Below are 15,471 nucleotides of genomic sequence, written 5' to 3' on the forward strand. Positions count from 1 at the left end.
TTTTTAGGGTTTGCACCCTATTTAAGCATCATATCTGGCCTCCATTCAAGCCTCCATCACCTCCAAAACACTAACTTCGAAACCCTAATCCTCCATAAGTGATATTGAGCTATATCTTGCCATAGTGAGTGTTATTTGTGCCTTTTGAAACTTGTGGTAAAAGTAGAAGATAGAAGACTCAATAAGGAAGGAGTAGATCAAGGAACTACAGTCCATTTGCTACATTTTATGGTAATCAAGTTTCCAACTTGATCATTCTTCTCTTAGATTTGTTTGTTTCCATATTATGAAAGTTTTGGTTCAAGATGTTGGATTAGTGTCTAAGCCCGTAACTATATTTGGTAAGTATTTGACCTGGTTGTGGATGGTCCTTTTGGGTTGCCTTCACCAAAGTAACCAGATAGGATAATTTATAAAGAGAGAGGTTAACTATGATTTATTAATATTTTATGTGAATAATATATTGAAAGAGAAATCATATTATTTAATTAATATTAGTCAAGAGCTAATTAAGAATTAGTTTTGTAGCTAAGAGAGATTAATTAAATATGGGGGACTGATGTTGTAGTTAAAAGATAGTTACATAAATGGACTAATGGAATCCATAGAGTCTGGAGTGGACGAAATCTATGGGGAAACCCATTAGAATTCATCCAATGCCTCTAAGGAGGGAGTCCATGGGTTTCTTAAGACCTAAGCAGAGAATTAGTGTTTCTCTTGAAACCGTAGCAGCCCACAAAAGTTTAAAAGGACCGCTAGGGCTCCCAAAAACGTGGCTAAGCAATCTTTAGTAGACCTTGGATGTTTTTGGTGCTCCTCTCCTTTCTCCAATATTATCGACTTGCTTGTAGTGTTTGTAAGCCATTAGAGGAGTGACATTTGTGACTCTAAGCCCCAAGGAAAGAAGATTCAAGCCATTCTTTATGAGGTAATCATCTGGATCTGTTCATATATGATAATTTCAAAATATGCATGCTAGATCTAGGGTTCTTGAGTCTTGGGTGAATTGCATGTACAATAGAGAAACCTAGATCCAAGCTTTAGGGTTTGCATGAGCATATAGGATGTTCTTTTGTATAAAATACGTCAGTGGTATTAGAGCCTTGATTGGTTTCTATTGTATTGATGCCTTGTATATTCATCTTGCTGAAAATCATTTTTCTGCCCTTTTCCCGACCTTACTCGGCGAGTCAGCCCAACTTGGCGAGCCTAGTTAGTGACTCTGGCGCGTCGGGGAGCCAGACAGAGGGAAAATCAAGATTTCTTGCTGTTTTGCTAAATGATAATTACCGTAACGGTTTTTGACTAATAAAATCCGGTTTTTATTATTATTATTATTATTATTTGATTATAATTACCAAATCAAAAGATAATTACCAATTAATTGAATAATAAATTCCTTATATGATAAAATTTGATTATTTGATTTATTTGATGAATTATATTGTGAATAAAATAGAGTAGGTCAAATTTAGATAATCATTAAATTAAATGTTTGATTATAACTACTTTTTGTTTGATCCTATATGTTTTGTAAAGTTCAAAACTTGCCCTCAAGTTTTAGAATTTAATTTTTTTATTAAGAGTTTAATTTTTGAAATACTAAATTCTAAAACCCTAGTTGTTTGAAAGGTCAAATTACATCCTTATGGTTTTATTAAGTTAATTAAATGTATAATTAAAAGAGAGTTAATAAATTCATAATGATATGATTTATATTTAATTAAATTAAGTGTATAATTTTATTAAAGTAGACCACCTAGTATTTTAAAAGTGTAAAATACACCCTTATACTATATATAAAATTAAAAGTCCAATATTATATATGTATGAGTAATGATGCTAGTTTTACCGTTAGTAGGCCTCATTCACGAAGCCGATATATAAGGGGGATGGGGGGGGGGGGTATAAGGTTATGACCTATAAAATGGCCGTTTAATGAGTGTCCACTCTTACCCACTGCTTCCTTGATTGGTGGAGGCTCATTATCAGAACGTGTAGGTGATGGCACACCCTTTCCTCATGAAAATTACAATGAATTATATAGTAACTAAATGTTTTTTACAAAATCCCCAAGCTAAGTTACTTTAGGCAAAAGTGAATTTGATGCAATTCCATTTAATTACAATTTGGACACTTCCTAAGACGTTAGTGGAGCATGTGTGGTTGACCGACACAATAATTGGGTTCTAAGCACAGGTGGCAAAGGGTGACTCGATGTTTGTCATAGATCGATGGAGCGTGTGTGGCTAACCGGCTCGTTGATGACGTTACTGTAATATTGGGGGCACCATGTATATTTGCATGGTTATTCACACCCTGTTTTGTGATCCTCGGCATCCTAGTCACACAACGAGGGGCATTTCGAGATTTAAACATGCCATTGAAAAGTTCAAGGAATCTCAAAAGATCTAGGAGTGTTCAATACATTTAAAACCTAAGATCTTTTTCGTTTTTATGGTGGAAAATTAGTGAATCGTCATTCACTTACCTTCAAATGATCCCTCTTCCAAATTGTAGAATATTGTGTTGGGTCTTAGCTTTAATATCTCATTTGGTTGTTTTATTTAGGACTCAATCAACTAATTTGAATTGTCTCCCGTTTTGTAGATGTCTAAAATTTATGGTCTTCCCGAATCTCTAGAAGATGATCTTCCGTGATTGGATCGTGGAAATGAGAATCATGCTTCACTTCCTGCACCTCCTCCTATTGTTCCACCAACCCACAAGTTTGAAGGCTTGAAAAGTTCAAGCTCACTCAACCCCTTTTGGCAAGTAAACATGAAGAAGGAAAGTTAGTGTGTGCACACATCTTAAAGATGAAGTTGCACATTGACAGGTTAAGAATGTTAGGAGTCATTGTCTATGAGAAGCTGGCTGTCGACTAGGTTCTTAGATCGCTTCCCGACTCATATAGTGAGTTCGTAAGAGAGTACTATATAATAAACCACGATGTGACCCTCATCGATCTCACCTATTTGCTTGTTGCTGCTGAATCAGCAATGATTTATCGCATTGGAGAAGCGAAGTTGATTGGTAGACCTGCCTTCCAAACCTCCATGGACATAGGCAATGGCAACGAAAGGAATGTGTCACACCCCAAAACCGGAATGGCGGAAACGTTCTGGGGTGGATGACGTCATGTCAAGTATCACAACATATGCAGTATAGTAATCAAAGTACAACAACCATTGCATTAATAGTAATAGTTTTACATGGTTTACATTACATTACATCATCAAAGTAATACAAGTAATAATATACGTGCAGCTTGGTACTAAACTGTCTTCACCAAAAGCTCCTAGGATGTACCTGTCTATTTCTGACCTGAGAATACAAGTTATTTGAAAGCGAGTATCAACATTTTTACAAATGCTGGTGAGTTCATAAGTATTTAGTGTCATTTTAATTCGAATAACTTTATACAAGTAGTAGTTTTAGAATACACAGTGAATTAGAGTCCTTTCCAAAAAATCCTATATTTTCTAATTTAAAAGCAGTCTTCTACCAAGACTGGACAGAGTTATGTTGTAAAAAGTGATTTTTCCCTTAACACCATCATTATCAAAATAGGGTATTGATTGTAATGAAAGTAGGAGAATATTAGGGAAAACAACTTATGCCTCAGCAGTGAAGATTGCTGACTAAGGGAAAAGAAATCATAGACTCCAGGAGAGTATCGAATGAACGACGCACCTGACTCAGTCTAACAAGAGGAGACACAGACCCCAGACAATATCAAATGAATGATACATCTAGCAAGGTCTAAAACAGTGAATACAGACCCCAGACAATATTAAATGAATGATAAGTCTAGCAAGGTCTAAAAACAGTGAATACAGAACCCATACAATATTAAATGAATGATAAGTCAAGCAAGGTCTAAAAACAGTGAATATAGTATTAATTTCCATTACCTTAAGGCCATGAATTATAAGGTAACCCCGAGATACTCGCAACCATACTAATAGACACTAGAGAACTTGACGCCCTGCAAGCGTCGGAAATATTGTGACATCTGTCACCCTTTGGCTTGGTAGACCATGGACTGTAGCTAGCAGTCTGGGTGCGGGGGTGTCAATCCCGTGTAGATCTATACACATAATGCCCGCTCTCCCTACAGGAGACTCTGGTTACCAACTAGACAACGGAGAAGGCCGTGTCCTGAAGATGCATCTCGAATAGTGAGATCTAGTGTAGAATATTGGACAAGTGATAGAGACTCACAATTGAACTGATCGATGTAAACCTATATGTCTATGCTTGTATACATAATGTATAACTAATGATCAAATGACCTTCGGACAGACATCCGATCCCACCAGACCACATCTTAACGAAGAAAAGGAAATAGGGTGAACTAGCCTTCCTAAGTCCTTTAAACATTATTTATATAACTATACAAGCATAGGCATACATTTAACTAAGTAGAAGCATTTAACGAAGTAGAAGTGCTTCACAAATGGTAAGTGCGAACGAGTAGGGACGTATCGTGAAGTAGAAGTGTATCGTGAAGTATAAGCGTATCGTGAAGTATAAGAGTATCATGAAGTATAAGTGAATCGTGAAGTAGAAGTGTATCGTGCAGTAGAAGTGTATCGTTAAGTATAAGTGAATCGTGAAGTAGAAGTGTATCGTGAAGTATAAGCGTGTCATGAAGTATAAGTGAATTGTGAAGTAGAAGTGTATCGTGAAGTATAAGCGTATCGTGAAGTATAAGCGTATCGTGAAGTAGAAGCGTTAACAAGTAAAAGCGTATAGTGAAGTAAAAGCGTTAACAAGTAGAAGCGTATCGTGAAGTAAAAGCGTTAACATGTAGGAGCATATCGTGAAGTAAAAGCGTTAACAAGTAGGAGAATAAAAACATGGAAGAAAACTTTGGAAAACCTTTATACTTTAAGCAAATCATTCATAAACAAGTTTTGATTATAACTTAGATATAGTAGAGAAAACCTTTGTTTAAAATGCTGCTGTAACAGAGCTTGAAATAAAACATACAGCATGAGAGGCAATTTTAGAAAAGCTTTGAACACATAAAGACGTTTTAGAAAACCATTTACAATATCATACTTGGTAAAATAGTTGACAGTGTAATGAATCCATGTGCACTCGGGTTATCAATCACATGTGATTGATATGATAATTGGCATGTTTTAACTTGTATCCCTCCCCCCCAAAAAAAAAGCATGTGAAAACATTTAAGAGGTTAATTCAGGGGTATGAACTCACCTGGTGTAGGTGGATCCCACGAAGGTGCCGGTTGGGTGCTCGGTGTCAAATAAAGACTTGAACACACTTAGTGACCTATTAAACATATGATAACATATGTTTACATAAAATTAGAAAATATAATACTAATTAAACACGTATACGCATCGTAAAGTGCGGAAAACACTTTGGTTAAATGCTTGGAGTGTCCCGGGTAACATCTAAGGGTATGTATGGCTTAGATAGGGAGTTTACTCTTCAAGAGTAAACTCTTTATAGAGTTCACAGCCTTGGGACAAACTCCCCATGAGTTTACGGCTGTAAACTCATGGTGAGGGTGTTGTAGGATGCTAAAAGGTCTTATATCACTTGTGGAATTATGCTAGGCTCAAATCTAGGATTTATAAAGGGTTTAAGGCCTCAAATGCACCATTTTAGGGAGCTTACGACCCTAAACAAGGAGTTTACGGCCGTAAGCTCTCATGTGCTCATCTCTTTTGTGTTTTAAGGTCTTAAATGGTGGGAAATAAAGTTCTATGCATTTTTCCAATTCAAATGGGGGTGTTAGGGCATCATTTGGGCACTTAATGGGAGTTTACAACCCATGGACCAATTCTATGGGGGTTTACAGCCGTAAACTCCTATTTCCTTGGTTTAATTGATGTTTAAAGCCTTTACTTCAATGGGTTTTGCTTCTAAACATTTTCCAAGGCCATAGGAGGTGTTTGAGGGCATTTCTAACACCTTAAAAGGTGTTCACGGCCTATGACGAGGGGTTTACGGTCCAAGAGTGTTCTTGGGCCGTAAACTCATGTTTATTCTCCATATCACAAGGTTTGGTGTTCTAAGATCGAAGGTGTAAGTCCATAAGTCATATCTAAGCCTTAGGGGTAGTTTTAAGGGGTTTTGGGGCTTAAAAACCCCATTTAGGGGTGTTCATGGTCCAAGAATGTTCTTGGGCCATAAACACATAACTTGGCCCCTATTTGATGTCTTAAACTCGAATTTGCATGTTAGTTAAGCTATACAGCAAGTTAGGGTAGATTGCTTACTCGTTTAGGGCTCGAAACGGACGTTTTTGGCTCGAAAATAAGTTGTAGAGAGAGAGAGAGAGAGAGTGGAGAGAGAGTGAAAAAGTCTCTAATGGACTCGACTCACCCTTATATAGGGGTTTGAGTTGGGGCTCAGTGGGAATCTACCCGATACTGCTGTTAAACGGGGCTTTTAGGTCGCACCCAATTAAACGGTCGTATTTTGACTTGGTTGAAACTAAACATTTTTAAGAGCATTTTGTGGGTGTTTCTAATTTATTTCAACCTTCATGAAGTCATTCAAAAAGTCCCAAATTAATTAACCAGCCCAAAAGTTAACGGACAGTTAAATATACGAGGCTAATTAACGGAAGAAGGGGTTAAAACGATGGAATGGATTTCGGGTTGTCACATAATGCCATGGTCAAAACGTTTGAACATAAGAGAAAGGAAAAGTCCGAGGTAGTTCCGTGTGCTGTTCCAAAAGAATCAATTTGCTTTTATTGCGAAGAGAAGAGGCATTGGAGACGAAGTTGTCCTAAGTACCTCAGAGATCTAAGAGATGGGAGAGTCAAGACGTATGGCTCTACTTCAGGTAAAATCCATTAACTAACTCTATAAGTTCCTATATTTTATTCTTAATACATGATGTGAAAGGATTGCATTTTGATGTTTTGTAGGATTGAAGAAAAGAGAGGAAGCTTAAAGGAAGAAGTGGGCTGAGTCTGATCGTGAACAAATGGATTTCGATTGCATGATTCGATGATCGGATTTTTGGAGCTGCTACTTTTAGAGTTATGATAGATTGCTTAGGAATATGTAATAGCATACCGTTCATTTGATTTTCCACACGTTTTATATATAAATAAATTTTGGTTTTGTCTTATTTATATATTTCCTTGCAATGGCATGTATGAAAAATTGATGTTTGTGTATTTCTAGATTTAGCAATGCTAAAATGGAAGTGATCTTAGTTATGTTCTTTGTGGTAATATTGATAATTTACCAAATAAGGAAAGATTCTTGTCGCCTGAGTTTCAATTGTACAGAAACTTGGAATCATACAACTTGTATTGTATGATGGATGAGAACCTTCATATTTGGAAATTAAGACTAATTCCATAACAAAGAGTCAAGTGAAGGACTAAGAAAACTGGTACATAGTGTTATGCACTAGTCAAGTCCACCACTAAGAAGGATGAGATTATTCATCATAATTTACTAAAATTCTAGTAAATATGGTTATGCTTATAAGATTAAGTGTAATTCTGAATCATTGAAAAGTTTCAATGTATGGCAGAACGAATAAGAAGAATCAATTAGGCATAAAGATAACATTTTCTCTAATCTAAGAAGAAGGTAGAGTACTTTAGTATCCTGTTTTATGATCATCTTGTTGATTATGAAACCAAATTACAGTTAATCCTCTAAGGTCATCTTAGTGCACTAATATGGCTAAGAAGAGGAATCCAAAATTGTTGAAATGGTTAAATCAAAAGGATGGGCCATACTTCATTCTAAAATCAAGTCTTAGAGTCATACTCCAAGATTGTGAATTGAGTGACACATCTTAATGTGACAACCCGATATGTTGAAAAATGTTCTTATGTAACCTTGTATGTGACCATAACTGAAATAAGATGAACTGTTTTTATACAATCTAACAAATATTATCAGTTATTTCAGGTTGCATGAATGCGTGATAAAACGGAAAATACGAAAACACGCGAATGACGAAAACACATATGTGTGACTAAACAGTTTCAACAATATATATATATATATATATATATATATGTATTATATACATATGTATGTATTATATATATATATTGTATATATGTTGAATAGTCAAACAAAGAAGGAAGTCAACAAAAGTCAAAAATGAAGAAGCCAAACCCTTCCCACGTTTTTTGCTCCTACTACTCTACATCAACTTGCAAACACCAGCCACTTACTTTCAAAATACACTCAAGTGAAGAAGATATTTGTTTCTCTCATATATGTATACGTGAGTATGTAGTGTGTGTGTGTGTGTGTGTTCATTTGTAATATTGTAACACTTCTACAAACTACAAACTCTCCCAGGAACATCAAAAATCTTCATCTTCCTCAAGAACAAAGACAAATCACTGGAGCTAAATGAAGAACACCAAGATCAAACAAGAAGCCAAGTGAAGAACACCAAGATCAAACAAGAAGCTAAATGAAGAACACCATCAACCATCTTCATCTTCTTCATTGAAACTAAAGGTTTTTCATCTTCACCACCTTTGATCATCACATCATACACCACCAAACACTTTCCTTACATCAAAACACCAAAACACAACCATGAAACAACCCAAAACCTTCTGCATCAAGATCAACCACAAAACCCATCACTATTCATCATCATCTTCATGAGAAATTTCACCACCTTTACCACCTTATATAAACCTCCTTCCAACCTCTAAACAACCTTGAAAACATCCTCAAAACACCATAACACCATTACCATAGCCAAAACATCAAAAACAAAACTTACCTTCAAATCACAAAAATCCCGAAATTGACTCTGACACGAACACGCCCCGTGTTAAAAACCAAGGCAAAATCAACACGCCCCGTGTTGCCCTCTGATTGCCTTCTTCATACCTCTGAACCTCAACACGCCCCGTGTTCAGCAAGGCTAAATCAACACGCCCCGTGTCAGCATCAGCATCATGAACACGCCCCGTGTTCAGCAAGGCTAAATCAACACGCCCCGTGTCAGCATCATTCTTCAAGAAAACCCTCCAAAACCCTCCTACACGACCCGTGTCACTTGTGCCTTATCCTACACGACCTGTGTGCATGTTTTCACCCAAAAATACTACAACTACAAATACATAAACCCATGTATTTTGTACCCTTTTGTAAACACTTGTTTTACATAAAATCAAGCTTTAAATGAACTTTTTGTTACTTATCCAATGCCGGATTGATCTTTGAACAAATATCGACCAGTCGCTCCAAGAGTCCCAATATCGACCAGTCCATTCAAAGAACAAATATCGACCAGTCGCTCCAAGAGTCCCAATATCGACCAGTCCATTCAAAGAACAAATATCGACCAGTTGCTCCATAAGTCCAGTTCAATCAATTTATTGACGAACCTACTTGATATATATTTATATATTTATATACTTTATTATAGCTTTATGTCATTTATATTATTTATAGCTTTATGTCATTTAAATACAGTCATTTATATTATTTATAGCTTTACGTCATTTAAATACAGTCATTTATATTATTATAGCTTTCAGTCATTTACAGCTTTCATATTTATACTTATTCCGCAATTATTATTCTTTATATATATATATATATATATATATATATATATATATATATCTTATATCTTAAACTAATATATCTGTCACACAGTAACTGGTAACCGAGCCTTTTGTTGTGGTGATCAGATTGTTATATTTCCAACAAATCGGTATCTGAGCTGATATATAAAAGGAATAATATCCAACAATTGGTATCAGAGCTTGTGTGATTTACCTTGAAATTTTTGTCGAAAAACTTTTGGTTATAGCGTTTATAAACCTTCCATAAGCTTTTCTTTAAAAATTTGATTTTAATATCACTTGTTCAAAATCCTTTCAAAAAAAATGTCTTTGGCAAATTACTCCAACATGAACTCTATCTCCATTGCAAATAGCTTAGGATCTGGTACACGGGCACCCATACTTATTCCTGAAGAGTATAATTCGTGGGTTGGCTGTATGAATCTTCATCTTAATGCTATAAATGAAGATGTCTGGAAGTGTGTAGAAGGAACTTATGTTACTCCAGAAAATATGGCTACTCTTGCTACAAATCAAGCCACTCAAGTTGAAATTACAAAAAAGTTGGAACTCCAAGCCAAAAAGGAACTTGTTTCTGGAATACCTCACAGTATTCTAAGTCAAATGGATGACATTATACTGTTAACCGCAAATCAAATTTGGGAGAATTTGAAAAATCGTTTTTGTGGAAATAAAAGAATCATCGGAAACAAAAGAACATCTATTTTGAATGAATTTGATAATTTCAAAATGCTTTCATCAGAAACCATCCATGATGCTCATGATAGGTTCAATTTGATTATGGTTAAAATGAACAATTTGGGTATCAAAAAGACACAACACGAGATAAATCTCAAGTTTTTAAACAATCTTTTTGAAAGCTGGAAAATGGTTAAACTCATTATTCAGGGAAATCCAACTATTCATACTGAAACTTTGTACAACTTTTATGGAGAACTTCAATCGTATGAATCCTCGATTGACCCACCAACCACTGCAGCTTTTGGAGGACCACTTGCACTTGTGTCCACAACTTCTCAAAACCAAACACCTTTCAATGATCAAAACTTTAATCATTTTAATCAGACTACATCTTTTCAAAACCAAGCCTTCCAGTCTGATTCGAATGATGAAGCAGATTATCAGCAACTGTGTGCGTTGGTTGCAAACACAAATCTCCAGAGATTTATCCCAAATCATGGTCAATCAAATTTTAGACCAAATTTTCAACCAAGACCATCTTTTGGACAAAATAACTCAAGTTTTCAACCAAGACCATCTTTTGGTCAAAACAACTCAGGTTTTCAACCTAGACCTTACTTTGGACAAAATTCTCAAAGACCTTATTTCCAAAATAACTCAAACCAAGGTTTTCAAAACCAGGGATTTCAAAACCATCCCAACTCAGGTCATAATCACAATCCAAACAACAATTTTCAAAATCAAAACAGAGGTTTCCAAAATCAAGGTTACAACAATCAAAACAATGGTTTTCAAAACAACCAAAATTTTGGATTCCAACAAAACCATTCTCAACCTTCCCAACAAACCCAAAGTCAAACACCTGAAAGACTTCCGATTAAAAGTCAAAAGGATGATAGTGATGAAGAAGTGATCATTTGTCACAACTGCAAAGGAACAAATCACTATGCCAGAGAATGTCGAGCCAAAAACAAAACCAAAATCAAAGACTCAGCATACTATGCTCAAAGAGCCGATGAATTGAAGAAACTGGAAAACCAAGAAAAGCAAAGAGCATTGATGGCAATACATGAACCAAGTGTGGAATACTGGCCAACTTCTGACGACGAAGCTGAACACGAACCAACACAATCAAACTTCTGCTTCGTAGCTGGTGTTGAAATACCTTCAAGAGCTCCAAACGTCATAGAACAGGTATGGTCTATGATCTCTGAACTTGGTTTTTCCAAAACAATTTTTGAGTCCCACATAACCAAAATTGAGACTAGTCTGGAAGTTGATCTCAAAACATATCACGACACTATGGTCAATTATGATATTTTCAAATCTGAGTTACAAACCTTGCAACTCAAATTTGGAGAATCAACAAGAACGAAAAGCAAATTGGAAAGAGACGTTGAAACAAAATCAGAAGATTATAATCACGTCTTGGAACAATTAAATCAAACCCTAATTCAGAAAAGGGATTTGGAACTAAAAAATCAGTCAGTTATTTCTTCTGAAATAAAAGATGTTTTAGAAATGGAAATCCTTCAGTTGAAACAAGACTTTCAAGAATCAACTGACAAATACAATGTTTTAAATGAAAAGCTGACTGATTCTTTAAAACAAATCAATTCTCTTGAAACCGAGAATAAAAGACTGATATGGATTATGGATTCTATCAAAGTTGCCAGAAAGCTAAGTGATGATATTTTCACCAAGGCAAACACCTTGGGAACTGCCACAATGCTTATCTTCGCTGATCTGCCACAATACTTCTGGGCAGAAGCAATAGCCACAGCTTGCTATACTCAAAATCGTTCCTTAATCCATAAACATCTTCATAAAACACCATATGAAGTCATTAACAACCGAAAACCAAACATCAAATTTTTCCATATTTTCGGTTGTCGATGCTTCGTAAAAAATAATAAAGATCACCTTTCAAAATTTGAATCAAGGTCGGACGAAGGAATTTTCCTTGGTTACTCTTTTTCTTCAGCTGCTTATCGAGTACTGAATAAACGTACTAGAGTAATTGAAGAAAGTACCAATGTTCATTTCGATGAATTTTATGTTAGGAAATTGGATCGTGAACATTTTGGTTCAAAAATGATTGAAAATATTTTTCAAAATCCAATTCAACAAACACCTTCTCCTGACATAGACATTGAAATCGATCTTGATTTGCTGTTTGAACAACCAAAAACTGCTTACAATTCTGAACTTCTAACTACTTTAATTGACCCTACAGGAACACCCAGTGAAGTAATTCCACAAACAAACCAAAATGATGCAAATCAATTCGAGGGGGAACCACCAACACATACTTCCTCTTTGGAACAAACACCAAATCCTCCTTTAAACACCCCATCCCCAAATAGCCAAAACAATCCCGATGCATCATTTATGGGGGAACCTTCAAACCTATTCCAAGATGAAATGCCCGGAGAAGAACAATGGGATACTGAAACTCCAATTATTTTAGCGGAAGAGAATCGCTTAATAAAGTGGACCAGAAATCATCCAACAGACCAAATCATCGGAGATCCCAACATAGGCATTAAGACTAGGGGCGCATCCACAAGTGAATGTTTATTTGGAGCCTTCTTATCCACGAATGAACCCAAAACCATACATTCTGCTATAAAAGATCCAGATTGGGTAAAAGCTATGCAAGAAGAGCTAGCAGAATTTGAAAGAAACGACGTATGGAATCTTGTTCCTACTCCACCCGATGTTACTGTTATAGGTTCAAGATGGGTATACAGAAACAAGACTGACGATCAAGGAGTCATTTGTCAAAACAAGGCACGTCTTGTAGTCAAAGGATATTCACAACAAGAGGGAATCGACTATGATGAAACATATGCTCCAGTTGCCCGAATTGAAGCAATTCGCATCTTTCTTGCATATGCTGCACATAAGAATTTCAAAGTATTCCAAATGGATGTTAAATGTGCATTCCTACATGGAGAGATAGATCGCGAAGTATACATCCAACAACCACCACGTTTCGAAGATCCCAAATTTCCAGATCACAGCTTTAAATTGCAGAAAGCTCTCTACGGCTTGAAACAAGCACCTCGAGCTTGGTATGCCACGTTGTCAACCTTTCTCGAAGAATCAGGTTTTAAAAGAGGTTCAATTGATCAAACCCTCTTTCGTAAAATCTTTAATGAACATCTGTTAATCGTACAAATATATGTTGATGACATTATTTTCGGTTCTACTGATGAATCTTTAAGTGTTAAGTTTGCAGATCTAATGAAGAGAAAATTTGAAATGAGCATGATTGGGGAGATGACTACTTTTCTCAGACTTCAAATCAAACAATCAATTGATGGCATTTTCATCAACCAAGAGAATTATGTCAAAAACCTACTCACTCGTTTTTCAATGGAAAAATCCAATACCGCAAAAACCCCAATGGCTTTTGGATACAAAATTGATGCAGACTTAAATGGCAAACCCGTTGACCAGAAAAGATATCGTGGAATGATCGGATCACTCTTGTACCTCATTGCCAGCAGACCTGACATCATGTTTTCTACATGTGTTTGTGCGAGATACCAAGCAAATCCTATGGAATCCCATGTAGTTGCTGTGAAACGCATCTTCAAATACCTTAAAGGCACTCCCAAACTTGGCCTTTGGTATCCAGCTAAATCCGATTTTCAGCTGAACGCTTTCACCGACTCAGACTACGGAGGATGCAAGCTAGATAGGAAGAGTACATCTGGTAGCTGTCAATTCCTAGGAGGTAGACTAGTGAGTTGGACTTCAAAGAAACAGACTTGTGTATCCACATCAACAACAGAAGCCGAATATGTCGCTGCCGCCAGCTGTTGTTCACAAGTCATATGGATGCAAACTCAACTGCGTGACTATGGCTTCAAAATCTCACAAATTCCCATATTTTGTGACTCAACGACTGCAATTGCCATTTCTCACAATCCCGTTCACCATTCCATGACAAAGCACATCGACATTCGATATCACTTTATCAAAGACAACATTCAAAAGGGTCATATCGAACTACACTTCATCAACTCCGAAGATCAAATTACCGATGTCTTCACTAAGGCTCTCGATGAAACGAAGTTTCATTACTTCCTAGGCCGTCTAGGAATGTTAAATCCAGATAACATCCATCCTTAAACTTTTACTTTTTGTTTGTACAAAAGTGTGTTTACTTTCAAAAAAAAAAAGAAAATTCAAAAACATTTGAAAACTGCTTTCTTTTCAAAAAAACCAAAAACATTGAAATAACCAATATTTCCAAAAACATTCAAAAAAACAAATCTTCAAAAATATAATAAAAGACTTGCCATAATAAGCTTTTATAGAACCTTGTGATTAATCGTCTTTTGACTTAATTTTCAGATGCTTATGCTCGATGAAGATTTTAAGTCATATTGATTCTTAATTGGAGTGAAGGTTCAAATCTCCTACTTTTCATAATGTACATAACTTTATTTCCTTCAATTTTATTTCATTATTGATGATTTTAAAAAGGGACATAAGGTTAGGAGGTTCAGATGAAAACAAAAACCCATGTGAGAATTTGTGCCTCATCAATCTGAATCATTGTGGAATTCATTTCTTGTGAGCTTAGGTGTGTCACTATTACTTATAAGGTATATCCAATTATACCTTGTCACGGTCTCATTTTTGCTTAGATATCAAAATGACCAGGGACGATACATTCATTTCATACATACTAGACAAACTGTCTTTTATGCCACTAATCCCTACCTAGATATAAGCCAACCAAAAATCATGTCTTGAGATCCCGTGATCCATCAACAAGAAAAGATGAAACAAGATAAAGAAGAATCAACAAGAAAGCCAAATCATTCACCGAAGAAATACCAAAAAAAACAAAAAAAAACTCTACATTTGGTATTTTCAAACAAAGTTCAACCAGATGGTTATTTCAAAGCAAACATCAAAAGATCTCGTGATCTGTTTTTAACCATTTTTCACAAAAAGGGATATCTTAATCCCGCAAGATAAATACTCTCAAAAATCCCAATTTTCTCAAATGTAGGAAATTCTCGATGCTAAAACAAAATATCCTTTTACAACAAAAAGATATTGATCAACAAAAAGGATACCATCAAAGAAAAAGCTGCAACCACAATGGATTTCCCGGGATACTGTAGCCTTCATCACTGAAGATTCTTAGTTGCAAACTGCACTATGAAAATTGCTAAAGCCCTCTA

Source organism: Lactuca saligna, chromosome 5 (genome assembly GCF_052625555.1).
Source record: "Lactuca saligna cultivar CGN05327 chromosome 5, ASM5262555v1, whole genome shotgun sequence".
NCBI lineage: Eukaryota > Viridiplantae > Streptophyta > Magnoliopsida > Asterales > Asteraceae > Lactuca > Lactuca saligna.